Genomic DNA, 12920 nt, shown 5'->3' with positions numbered 1-12920 from the left:
CAGGAGATGGCCCCAGTCTCGTCCTAGGCTGCTCTAGCCTCACAGTGGACATGCAACAGTATGGAGAGCCACTGGCCATCCTGGGCATGGGGTCTTTTGCTCGATGCTCTGGGATAAAGGGAAATTCCGTTCTGCTTAATTCCAGCATGGTCCTGCGAAAGCCCGCCCAGGGAGAGTTTTCCCTCCCCGTGAGCCAGCCGCCCCGTCCATGAAGTTTCTGTGCTTTGTGTGCATGCTTCCAAACTGGAAATATTACCTTGCCTTTTATTTACATTTTCCAATGATGAAACCGGCTTTAAAAATGCCCCGTTGCCACAGTGTGAGAGGGCTTTTGTACAATTCATGCACAGTTAGGGCGGATGGAGGGCTCCACTTCACCTCATCTCTCCTCTCTGCTTAAATATTATGCCACATCCTGATTAATACCAGACCAATAAAATCATCTCTGCAATCTGGTTAGAGGCTTTTGTCTTCCCAGATGGCCTGCAATGTTAATGTGTGACAATTTCAACAATGAACTAGGACTGTTTTATGGAACCAACATTTGTTCCACTGCTTTTTTTTTTAGACTCAGAATTTTGACACAGATGGTACAAATTACTCAAAAAACAGAAATGTTCATTTAGAAGGCTTAAATATGTGGTTTTACTCAGGCCATCAGAATATTTTACATTTGTAATTCAGTAAATTTACTAACAACCCTGCTATAATTAAGGTCTGTGAAAAAAAAAATTCCCTTTCTCCAGCTTTTTATATCTATAGAGTTTCATTAAAGCCAGAAAAAAATATTATTATTTATTCTGGTTGTGCAATGTTCTTATTTCCTTGTGACATACATTGTTCGCCTCTGCTTTCTCTTTCCGTCATGGTTCCTAAACGCTGCTGAGGACGGGGGTAGGTGGGCTGCTGCTCTGAGGGCTCCCACTTCGCCCCGTGAATCAGGTTTTAGCTCCAAGTCACTGATCTCAGTTGTTACAGCCAGAGCCTCCTCCTGCAGAAGAAGGTGAGTCGGCCTCTCTGCACCTCCATCTACCATCGCTGCAAGGGTGGGCCTCATAGCACACGCCTTTTCCCAGCTGCAGCTGGCTCTTTGTTTCCAAGTGGACCCAGGTCTGCCTGTCAGTATCAGAAAATAGCACTGTTATTGTGACTATCGCTGCACGTTTCAGTGCTTGTTCTGGACAGGATTGTGCAAAACACTATATGCGGATACCTCAGGTTAATCCTCCCAGCAGCCCTATGAGGTCTACGATGGAGTGTTGTCTCCACTTAGCGACAAGCAACTGAGGCTCAGAGAGGCTACATAAAAGTCAAGACCTCGCACCATGATCACCTTAGCAGTGGTGGAGAGTATCAACAATTAATAAGAACCATACAAACAAAAACTGGTGTTTCCCCCATCCTCAGTGTGATGGTATTAAGAGGTGGAGCCTTTGGGAGGTGACCAGGACATGAGGGTGGGGCCCTCACGATTGGGGTTAGTGCTCTTATAAAAGAGGCCACACAGAGCTCCCTAGCGACGTCCACCATGTGAGGACACTGTGAGAAGTTGGCAGTCTGCAGCCCAAGAGAGGGCTTTCACAAGAACCCTACAATGTGGGCACCCTAATCTTGAATTTCCAGCCTCCAGACTGTGAGAAACAAATGTTTGTTGTTTATAAGTCAAAAAAACCAACAACAAAAAAACTGGTGTTTTTTTTTTTTTAAATCTGTCTTTTCTCTCGCTAACTTGTCTTTTTATATATATATTTATTTATTTATTTTTGGCTGCCTTGGGTCTTCATTGCTGCGTGTGGGATTTCTCTAGTTGCAGTGAGCTGGGGCTATTCTTCGCTGCAGTGCTTCTCATTGTGGTGGCTTCTCTTGTTGCAGAGCACGGGCTCTAGGTGAGCTGGCTCAGTAGTTGTGGCACACAGGCTTAGCTGCTCTGCGACATGTGGGATCTTCCCGGACCAGGGCTGGAACCGGTGTCCCCTGCATTGGCAGGCGGATTCTTAACCACTGTGCCACCAGGGAAGCCCAGAACCGGTGTTTTCTGAGCGCTTCCTCTGTGCCAGGCGCTGCATAGTCCTTTCTGCTGGTTACCTCATCTAACCCTCTTTTTACAAATGTGGGCACTGAGGCTGAGAGAAGTTAAAAGGAAGGGTGGTGATGCCCACCAGGGCAGAGACAGCCACTGGGACTGGGAATCCATCACAGCTGAGGGGACACAGCCTGGAGAACCAGCGGCGCCCCGGCTGCCTGCATCTGGTCTCAGCTCCAGGAGGATGCCCCGAGGAAGGGGAACTGATCACACCCCACAGCCACCTGGAGCTCTGCCGTTCCCCAGCGTGGCTGGCTGAGTTGACTGCTACTTGTATACAAATATGGGTTCATGGAAGACCTCGGCCACCAGCAACCAGAGGACGGGGACCTGGTCTCCTCATCCCTGCTGTAGCCAACCCCTGGTACTCAGAGTCTGGAGAGTGCCAGCACACAGTAGGCGCCAATTACCAAGGAGAAACTATTGCAAACTGGAAGACACAGCCATGTCATTTACAAAGTGACCACAGCCCTCTGAGTCTGAGGAGAGCTTTTCGGGGGCCGCCCTAGAGGGATGCACGAGGGGACGTGTGTGAGGCTCTCTACCTGGTGTCCAGAGTGCAGAGTGCCCAGCAAGTGTGAGCTGTTGTTTTTGTCATCGCTGTTATGATTATTCTTCTGGAAGTCTGAAAGTCCACTAGAGTGAACAGATCTGTAAGAGTCCTGGCCCTGGGCGGAGGTCCTGACTCCAGAGGAACCCTCTGGCAGTGTTCCCCTCTTCCAGAGTCTTGTTCTGGGGGCTCCTGAATGTGCTCGAGCCCATCCCATGAGACCCTCCAGCCAAGCCGACTCCTCTTGGCTGCCTTTGTTATTTTCCTGAGGTCGAGTCGAGGAAAAATACACACCCCCACCCAGAACCTAAACAGGACAGGGAGTCCTTGTCATTTCTTCCTGCCTGCAACTCGAAGAACTGTCTGTTTCAATATTTTCCAATATTATTTTTCCAGTAATAATGATTATAATAAAAGTAACATCAGTGTCCTGCTTGCTGCTTCACTCACCAGAGTTTTGGTGTTTGCTTTCTGCACCAGGTGACATCTGATTCTACTCTGCGTTGGTTCCTCTTGTCCAATTATGTAAACAAATAATGTATTTCAACTTTAGAGTAAAAAAAAAGAAAAGAATGTGTCAACCATTGTTGTCCTTTGCTAGTCTTTGTGGTGAGTACCATGCATTTCTGTGTGAGGCTTCAATTCATTAGAGCATTCTACTAGTACTGCCAACACAAAGTGCATTCTGAGTTTTTAAATGTTGTTTCCATTAAAATCAATCACTCCTTGCAATTAAGCCAATAGTCTCACCATTTTTGCTGTTATGAGCTAAAGCATCCTAAATATATTGACAGCTGTCTTCGATAGGATGACACAAACAAGGGGGGAGCAGACCTAAGGCTAAATGTCACCAAGGGGAGCGGGAAAGCTCCTCTTGCCGAAATATACCTCATTTTCATACCCCAGAAGGCATTTAGTACACTTTTTTTTTTTGCAATGGCAACATACAGTAATCAATGTTTTGCATATTACAATCAATAACACACTTAAATGTTTAAGTTTCGCATTCTTTTGCAATAAATATTGATATATTACAAACTCTGTAAAAACTGTTCATTGGACTTTTTGTTTGCACTGTGTACTGTATCATTCAGCAAATAAGTGAGCTAAATATTGTTTGTTACAAAACAGATGTCAAATAAAATTATGCCATATGTGCTATTAAACACTTTTCTTATTTTTTTTTTCAGCAAAACCCAAGACTTAGTTTCAGAAGTGAATGTATTTGGCTTTTCAAGGATTTGAAGCATGAAAGCAACATCTTTGAAATATTTTTAAACCTGCTGGCTTTGTGTAATCCAGTTTTGTGAACTAATTCTGAATGTTATTATAGATTTAAAATTTAAAATTTAGATAAACAGAGGCATAGATATGTACACAGCAATCTCGGGGTTCAAATTAATCTAGAGCTGCCAAAGAGAGGGAAAATAAAGGAAATTCTGTGCAAAAAAATTAATTATAAATAAATATAAATGTCTATATATAGAGAGAGACAGGAAATTAGAAGAGTTTTTTTCTACTTGACTAGAGAATGTGAGAAGGTAGAAAAGAAAACTTTCAAAATTGTCACTGCAGGGTAAAAGCGTGAGGCCTGTTTGGAGATATGGAGGTGATTCAGGAGGTGGCAGGGTCACCCCAGCCCCCTGGGTGCTCAGAGGGGCTGGGATGAGGGTGGAGGTGGCAGGAGCGTGCAGGGCAACCGCTAGCTCCCAGAGGGACTTGCAAGGCCAGGAAGGAACTGGGGAAAGGGAGGGTGGAGTGGGCAAGGACATCGTCAGTGCGGAGCTGTCCTGACCAGTGTCCCCGTCAGCAAGCTCTTTTGAATTCCCCTGATCCGGCCCAGCAGGGGTTTCCTCCACCCCAGCCCTGTCAGAAGCGTTTGCACTAGATGGATGGATCTCTCAGCCTGGGGAAGTGTGAAATGTGAAACAGAATGAGCAGAATGCAAGAAACATGTTGCTAAGAGCCACCAAGTGAAACAAAATCTGGAGGCCCTGGCGTACTGGCATTGGCACCAGCGGCCCCGATACTTCCACCCACAGACAGAGGCGGGAAGCAGCAAGGCGCAAGAGCCGGCCAGCCTGTGGAGGCAGACTCTAGGAGGGCCGTCGTGGTCCCTGGTCACAGGTCTTCCTGCTCATCTTCAAAGGATGCCTGAGATTTCTGACATCAGCCTCCACCTTGAAGGGGTCTGACCAACACACAACCGCCACCGGACAGCTGAGACCCCTTTCTACCTGGGAGGGCCTGTGTGATGCCCTGCTTCCTCCAGTATCCCCTGGGGTCTCAGAGACAGATGGCTTCTGCTTCTTACCAAGCCTGGAACATCCCCTTTCATCCCTGCATCCCTGCCTCCCTGCATCAGACCGCTCTCATGGGCCAGGTGCCATGTAACACCCTCTAACCCAGCCCACAGAACAAGCCTCTTACCACGTGCTGAAATTGAGTGGGACACACATAGGCAACCTGCGTATGTGGAGGTCACCCTGACCGGTGGGGGACAGTGCCAACAGGTAACCATGCCCCCATTTTGTCTCCCCAGGTGGACAGTTGAGAGTTGCATGTCATTCGACTCTTCAGAAGGTCCCTCGGGATCAAGCACAAGGTGGCATACTCAGTGTGGCATCCTTGTACTGGTTCCACCCCTTCCCCCCCCCCCCACTCACTGGGTTATGTCCCCAGTAAGCTATCGGTGCACTCACGCCATGGCCTTGGCCTCTGCATTCCAAGGGAAAACAGGATGAGACCCTCCCCATATCTAAGCCCTTCTGATTCTGGGCCCTGGTGTTTATTTTTGGTCCCTGCCCTAAGGTTAACATTTGGCAAGGGTCCATGCCCCAGGCAAGTTCTTTAGAGAGCTGAGGGGTTAGCAGAGTTTTCTGGGACTGATAAATGTTTGAATGAGATGGCTTGTTTATTTAACTGATGGCTGCTGTCCTCTTTAGGTGTTCTTAGTCCATTAAAAGGAATGTCCTTCAATTACTAATAAGTGACACCCTGCAATAGTAGCCCTGGGAACAATGATTCCTGAGTCCAGACACTCCTTGGGGACCCAGAAGTGACCCCTGGAGGGCCTTGGAAGCCTTGCCTCACAGCACAGCCCCTCCCGCCTGGACTCTGGATGGTAGTAAAATGGAACAAGTCTGCTTACATCACCCTTTCCTTCATTTTTCAATCACAAGGGCCTTTTTGAGCCTTGTGTGTGCCCAGCCCCAGTCCAACCTTGGAACTTCCATCTGGAAGATGACAGGCAAGACTCCAGATCCCCAAAGTCACAAAGGACCCAGGCGAGTGACAGACAGAGTTCCATCCTCAAACCTCAGACTCCAGAGCTGGAGTTGCACGGAGGACCAGGGAAAACCAAGGAAGGCCTGCTTTCTCCAGGAAGTGGCAGGACAGGAACGTCCCCACATTCAAGGTCTGACCAGGCACATGGCAGACAGGTCAGCCCTGAGGGGAAGGCTGTGTGGGGGTCTCCCAGACCTCAGGGGCATCCCGAGGACCACATCTGTGAGCCCTCGTCACAGCCAGCATTTCCCATGGGGCGCAGAGGGAAGTAGAACTCACACCCTGGTCTGCTCTTCTCGAGCCTTTTTTGGTCTGTTCATCACTTCTGGGGCTGGGGTCTTGCTCCGCTACACCTGGGTCCTGCACTCTCTACGGGACTGCAGAGGCAGAGTCCAGGAGGCAGGTGGCATCTGAGTCTCCCCAGACCCCCCCACCAGTGGCCATGACGTAGAGCTCTATAGGCACAGGGGAGTGACCAGGACCTGTCCCCACTTCATGGAGGATGGAGGGAACCACTAACACATCCTGAGATGGGAAGGGAAGGCTCCTCAGAGGATGAAGAACTCTGGAGGAACCCAGGAGCCATGGAGGATGAGGAGGAACAGGAAGAAAGGGAGCTGCAGGAACAAAGGCAAAGTGCCAGCACACAGGCCCTGCCTGTCTTGCACTGCCTGCCTGCCTCCCCTTTGCACCCACAAAAGTTTTGTCCTGAGAATCACCCCTCCCCGTTCTTGAGCTACGTGAAGGGATTTCTAACCCTTGCTGGCAAATGCACCTGAACTCAAACACCGAGTTTATCTGAAAGCGATGGGGTCATTAAATATTTTAAGCTGGGGGCGGGGGCAGTGAGGGTGGAGGTGTAGCTGTGGGGCTAATCAGATTTGCAGTGCAGAAACTTTATTCTTCAACTGCGTGGAAAGTGCTTTCAAAGACGTTAAGGGGCTAGAAGCAGAAAGTCCAGTCGGAGGCTGTGGCCGCAGCCTGGAGGGAAGGAAGGGGAGGCAGGGGGGCCGGAATCTGCAGGACTGAGGAAGCAGAGTCAGAGGACTTGGTGAGAGGCGGTGTGGGCGGCGAGGGAAGGGGAGGTGGCGAGGATGGCTCCCAGGGTCCGGCTTGGCAGCTAGGTGAGTGGAGGAGCCCCCGCTGGCATGGAAGGGATTGCAGGAGGACCCACAATGGGACAGCCGTTGGTTAATTTAATCAGCGTGCTTTCTCCTAACAGTAGGCTCAGGATGGCTGAGACTGGGGATGGGGCTGGAGGCAGGAAATTGGTTTCTGGGTTGTTCTTTGGTTGAGTTTCATCTTTTGGTAGTGGACAGGTGAAGCAAGAGAAAGAGAGTTTGGGAGTGTGGCCACTGCTTTGGGAGCCTGGGGGAGGGAAGAAGTAAAGAAAGAACCACAGAGGAGGTGGTGTAGAGGGCTTGGTCCACCAGAGGCAGCAGGAGTACTGGGGAACGCAGGGGCAGGCTACTCAGGCTAGAGGTGGGAGCATGGAGCACAGGTGATTGGCAGCAGGTGAAAGGAAACCCGCCTGGGTGTGACCTTGGTTTTAAACATTTCCCACTAGTACACTATTTTCCCACATGTAAACTATCCTGGGATTTGGGCCTTAGTGACCTCTACCTTATATGCTTAGAATATGGAGGACATCAAATTCCAACCATTAAACAAGGGGGTGTAATCCCAGATGCCTATGGGGGTCAAGCAGGTGACATAGATGAGAGACGGGGCCAGGGACAAGAAAGATCATGTGACCTTCAAGACAACTGCTGCTGCCCTCAGCCTCAGGGCCCGGGAGACTGTTGGGAGTGGTGGGGACTGTGGCAATCTCGACAGTGCTCATTTAAATGAGGCACTTAAACTATGAACCCAGTGTTCTTACATCTTCTGATTTTTTTCAAAAAATATCTAGAAATCAAAACTTAAAAGCAAACATAAAAATAAAACAACTCCCAACAGGTCAGAAAGAAAACTGTGGAGGGCTGGATTGAGCCTATAAGCCATGGATTTGTAACCTGTGCTTTCAATCAAGAATTACTCTACATCCCAGCTCTCCAGCTGGCCTCGTGGATTCAGACCCTTGGAAGCTGAAGCCCAGTGGATTTATCGTCTGTGAGGATGGAGAAAAACAGGAAGGTAGAGGGGCTTCTCTGGGAGCTAACAAAGAAAGATTTCTGAGGGCAGATCTCAAAATGTTAATCAGATTCAAGAGACATAAAACATGACAATTTAATGGTGTTTGGTGGAAACTGAAAATTCTTTAAGGTTCTAACTATCCTACATTGAATTCTAATACTTTTTTAATTATTAGATATAAAATGCTTATAATTTTAGGGGGAAATTAGACTTGGTAATTTATATTTCTTGTTTATACAGTACAATTTACTGATGAAAAAATGTGCTAAACTTATTGATTCATGACCATAATTGTTTAATTATTTATCATTGCAGAATGGTATTAGCATTGCTAATAATGCAGATGTGCACAAAGGCTGAGGAGTCAGATGCAGCTTTTGTCTGGGGGGCATGGGGCTTGGGGAAAGTTGTTTCAGGCCAGAGGGCAGCCTGCCTGAGACATGAGGTTCCCGAACCACGCCTGTCTCCATGAAAATGACCGCAGAAGAATTCTCCATCTGGGTAGCAGAAGAACTGTGGGGCCACACATGGGTCTTGCCCCTCTAGATTCAGAGCTTGGGCCTGGGGATCAATTCTCAGCCACTGTAAGTGTCCTTCGCTCTGCCCACAGCCCAGTTGGTCTCATCCACTCACCCTGCATGGCCCAGTTGACTTTACAGGGTCCAGGAGAGCTCAATGAGAGCCAGGATCACAGAGGCTGGAAGGGGTCAACAGAAGGTTCTAGCATCCCCCCAGACTGGCTACACATCCATGTTCTTTACCATCACCTAAATCCAGAGGGGAAGTAAATCTTAAAAAAGTCAAAGGTGATGCAAGACCTCAACTCCCAGCCCCTACTCTCAGAACTAGTAGATCATCTGAACGAACCTACCCATTTTACAGACAGGGAAACTGCGTCTTAAAAAGAGGGCACAGATGCTCTGAGTAGTAGTCGTCTGTAGCCTTCTGGAGAGAAGCTAGAGAAGTGGAGATGTCCAGAGGGCATGGAATGTGAGTGAGTCTGAATTTAAGAACGGAGGACTGGCCTGCAGACACATGTGGGAGTTGTCAGCACAAATGTGCTGGGGTAGATTGAATTATTGGTCCCAATTCCTTGCTGTCTCATGATAGAATCATCCATCCACATTCTTGCCACAGCTCACTACGGATCAAGCATGCTTCCTGGCCCCCTGACCTTGGGGTCCACCCAAAGACCACCAACCAGGTGGTAAAATACACAGTGGAAGTGGAAGCTTGAGGTGTTTGTGTGCATGTGGTCTTGCTGGCTTGAGCTTCAGCTTCTGCCTCCAGAAGATCGTGCCTGTGTCGCTGGGCCCCAGAATGAGGCAGAGCTACTCCAGCCAACCACAGAGGCACAGGTGAGAAATGCATGCTCACTGCTGTCTGACGCTGTGTTACTTGTGTTTGTTACGTGGCACTAGTTAACTGACAACGTGAGCTTTCAAGCCGTGGGATTAGGTAAGATCACCCAGGGAGGGAGAGGAGTGGAAAAGAAAGCCAAGGAATAAACCTGACCAACTCAGCATTTAGAGTAGAGGACAGGAGCCATCCAAGAGCCACTAGGCAGAAAGACAAACAGAAAACATGACAGTGGGTAGTGGAGGCCAAGAAAGGCATGGATTTCAAATAGGAAACCTACACAGTGCATGTTGCTAAGAGGTCAACTAACATGAGAGCAGGGAAACCTGTTGGATTTGTGCACATCAAGATCAGTACAGGGTGGAATCCAGTGATGAAGGCTGGGCTTCAGAAGCCAAATAATGGGCAACTGGTGACAAGACCATAGGTCCAGGGAGCTCAGACACCCATCAGCAGAGGGTGAACAAAAGTGTTTGGAAATTCTAAGGTGTCCACGCCCAGTGGCCCAGCAGTTGGTAGGCAGAGCAGACAGGATAAGCTCGTTTTTGCAGACAAGTAATTGAAGGGCAAAGGGGACGAAGCAAAGCCTAGAACTGATGTGGAGGAGGAGCAAGCGGCTGTACAGGGCAACATCTGGGTCAGCCCAAGGAGGCTCGTGGCCCCGGGGTCCCGTCCCTCCCCTGCGTGCCCAGACTGCCCGCTCGGAGTGCTCTGCCTCTGCGGATCTCTGATGCCTGCCCTTGGGTCGTCTTGCCTCCCATCTAGCTTAGCACAGGCCCCTTGAGGGCAGGTTCTGCCACTCATCCTCGCATGAGTTTGGCCCATGGATGGAAGGAATGCTGGCCATGCTGGCTGCCATTTGGGCCTGGATTTAAAATTCCTAAGTACCCAGCTGTGGCCCCGGAAGCCACTGCCATGGAGGGGTTCCCAAGCCCCCCAGTTTTAATGGTTCTAGCAGAAAAACTCTTCGTTTGGCCTGAAGCCCCCTCCCAAGGTGAGTGAGAAGCTCACGTATCAGAATGAATTGTTAAAAAGAAAAAGAACGTAACTGACACACTGAATTTTTGTTGTGTTTGTTTTGGGGGTCTGGAGGGTCCTGCTGGGGCTACTCACGGTCATCTCCTTTCCCTTCCCCACAATGAAAAGGCAAGGCAACCCTGGGCATCTGAAGTGCATCACTGCCCCCAAACCCTCCAGCCTGGGAGTTTCAAACCCACTGAAGTGGATGAGCTGAGGCCCCCAGAGGGCACGGAGAGGGGATGGCAGAGTGCTGGGAGCTGCGAACGCAGACGTGGACACAGCCCGCCTGCCCAGGAGACAGAGGCTCGACTTCCCCAAGCCTGAGAAAGGGGCGCCATTTAGCCAAGTGGCCGCGGGAACAAGGCCAACCACACAAGCCCACGGCTCTCCCTGGTGCCCCAGCCCCTTCCGGCGCTGACCCTGTGCCTGGTCTGGGACAAGAGAAAAGGGGCCTTGGTCATGTCCACACAGAGTCCCTGCCGGCTGGGGCCCAGGGTCTCCGTCTGACTTGGAGGAAGTAAAGAAAGATGACTGCCTCTCCCCTCCAGAAGCCGCTGAGCAAACCTGTGCCCAAACACGCCTCCCTCCAGGATGGGGAGGGCTATGTCCCCATCGTGTGGCTCCAAGAGGGGAGGCCGGTGGACAGCAGGCGCCCTGGCGCCCTGTTCTCAGTCCCTGAGGCTTCCCTCAACCTCCCTCTAAGGCTGGTTCCCACTCTCTGGAGGCACGACCCCCCCCACCCCCGCCCCGCCCCACTCTGTGGAGCTTGCTCTGAGCCCTGGCTTCCCTGGAAGCAGTGTCAGTTCATGCCCTGTGCATTTCCAACAGCTTCGCCACTTGGTCTGGGCCAGAACTTTTATTCCCCTCAACACATGTGTTTGTCTCTGAATCAGTGAGCTCGCTGTTGGCGCAGAGCGTGCCACCTTGCTGTCTCTGATGCTCACTAAAGGCCATGTGTGCTGGAGTTCAAAGCCTGAATTTGGGGCTCAAACCCCAGCTTTGCCACTTACTAGCACATGTGACCTTGGCCATTCATTTGCCCTTCCTAGGCCTCAGTTTTCTCATCTGTGAAGTGGAAATCGTAATTCCCATCCCATAGAGTGTTGTGAGAATTTGACAGGATAAGATGTGCAGAGTGCCCAAGGCAGAGGGGGTGTGCCGCAAACTCCTGCTAAACAGCAGACACCTCGGGCCTCCCCGGGACGACAGCAGCAAGAATGCAGGACCAGCCTGTGATGTGACCCTGCGTAACGCCTCTTGTTGTGACCTCAGTTTTTCTCTATGAAAAAACAGAAGTCGGACATGACAATTTCTAGAAGCCCTTTCAATTTGAAATAAGAATAACAGTTAGCTTTTATTAAGCACGTATGTGTTGCCAGGGGTATTTCTCGACTGTTGAGGCCCTGCCTCTTGTGCCCCCTCAGCACTCTGCTCCCCCGTGTCCCCGGCTTCCTGCTGCCAGCGCCTGAGACCATGAGCTGAGGACTTTCACTGGCTGAGGACTGTGCCAGCAGGTGCATGGGATGGGTCACAACTGGGGGGAAACACCATGGGTGCAGCCTCCGCCTGTGAGGGAGGGGATTGCAGGAGGATGACCGCAGAGGACCCGGCCCTGGACAGGCTGACCGCCGCTCCCCTTCCCTGCCTCACTGCCCACTTCCTCCCGTGCTGCCTCGAAATAAACCACTTGCACTCAGATCCTTTCCCAGAGTTTGCTTCTGCGGAAGGACTGGTGACAGGCTGCATGGGACACAGGGGAGCATCTTAGCAGGCTGCCACGCTCCCCACCCAGAGGGCTGGCCCCTGCCTGACTCTGCCCAGTGGCCGGCCTAGGCTGGAGGGGGCTCCCTCGTGCTATCCGCCCACTCCAGCCTGTCTTGAGTCTGACAGCCCAGCGGGCCAGGACCGGTTGGTTAACTGAATCCACTCCCTCACTCACCTTGCTTCCAGACCTCCACCACCCTGTGCTGGAGCGTGGAAAGGCACCCGGTGATCGATCTGGTGTTGGCCCACTGTGCCTGTCTGACCTTGGCAATGGAATGGAGGCAGCAATCACAGCAGTCAGTGGCCCTCAGCGGTTACAGAGGACAGGACAGGACCACGATGGGCTCAGCCCAGGGCGGGAGTTGAGGAGGGAGCGGGAGTGAGCACGTGGGCCCCCCTGACCTGCGGCGTGCCCCTGTGGACGCATGGTGAGCAGGCAGCTAGGAGGTGAGCCGCAGGGTGGCAGGAGGGGCGGGGCTGGGAGATTAAGGAGGGTCAGGAGGAGGTGATCTCTCACTTAGGATCACGGCATGAGTCAGCCAAGCTAAGAGACAGCGAGGGTTCTCCAGCAGAGACAACGGCAGGTGCAAAGGCCTGAATGTAATTACAGGTGGCCCGAGTGGTAGTGAGAGGTGGGTTGGAGTGTGGCCTTGACCAGGGCTAGAGAGGTCAGGAGGGCCAGGACATGTGCAGGCCGGACATTGAGCTGAGGACAGGGCG

This window comes from Balaenoptera acutorostrata, chromosome 19, assembly GCF_949987535.1.
Source record: "Balaenoptera acutorostrata chromosome 19, mBalAcu1.1, whole genome shotgun sequence".
NCBI lineage: Eukaryota > Metazoa > Chordata > Mammalia > Artiodactyla > Balaenopteridae > Balaenoptera > Balaenoptera acutorostrata.
The sequence above is the reverse complement of the archived record's forward strand: the minus strand, read 5'-3'. Positions refer to the sequence as shown.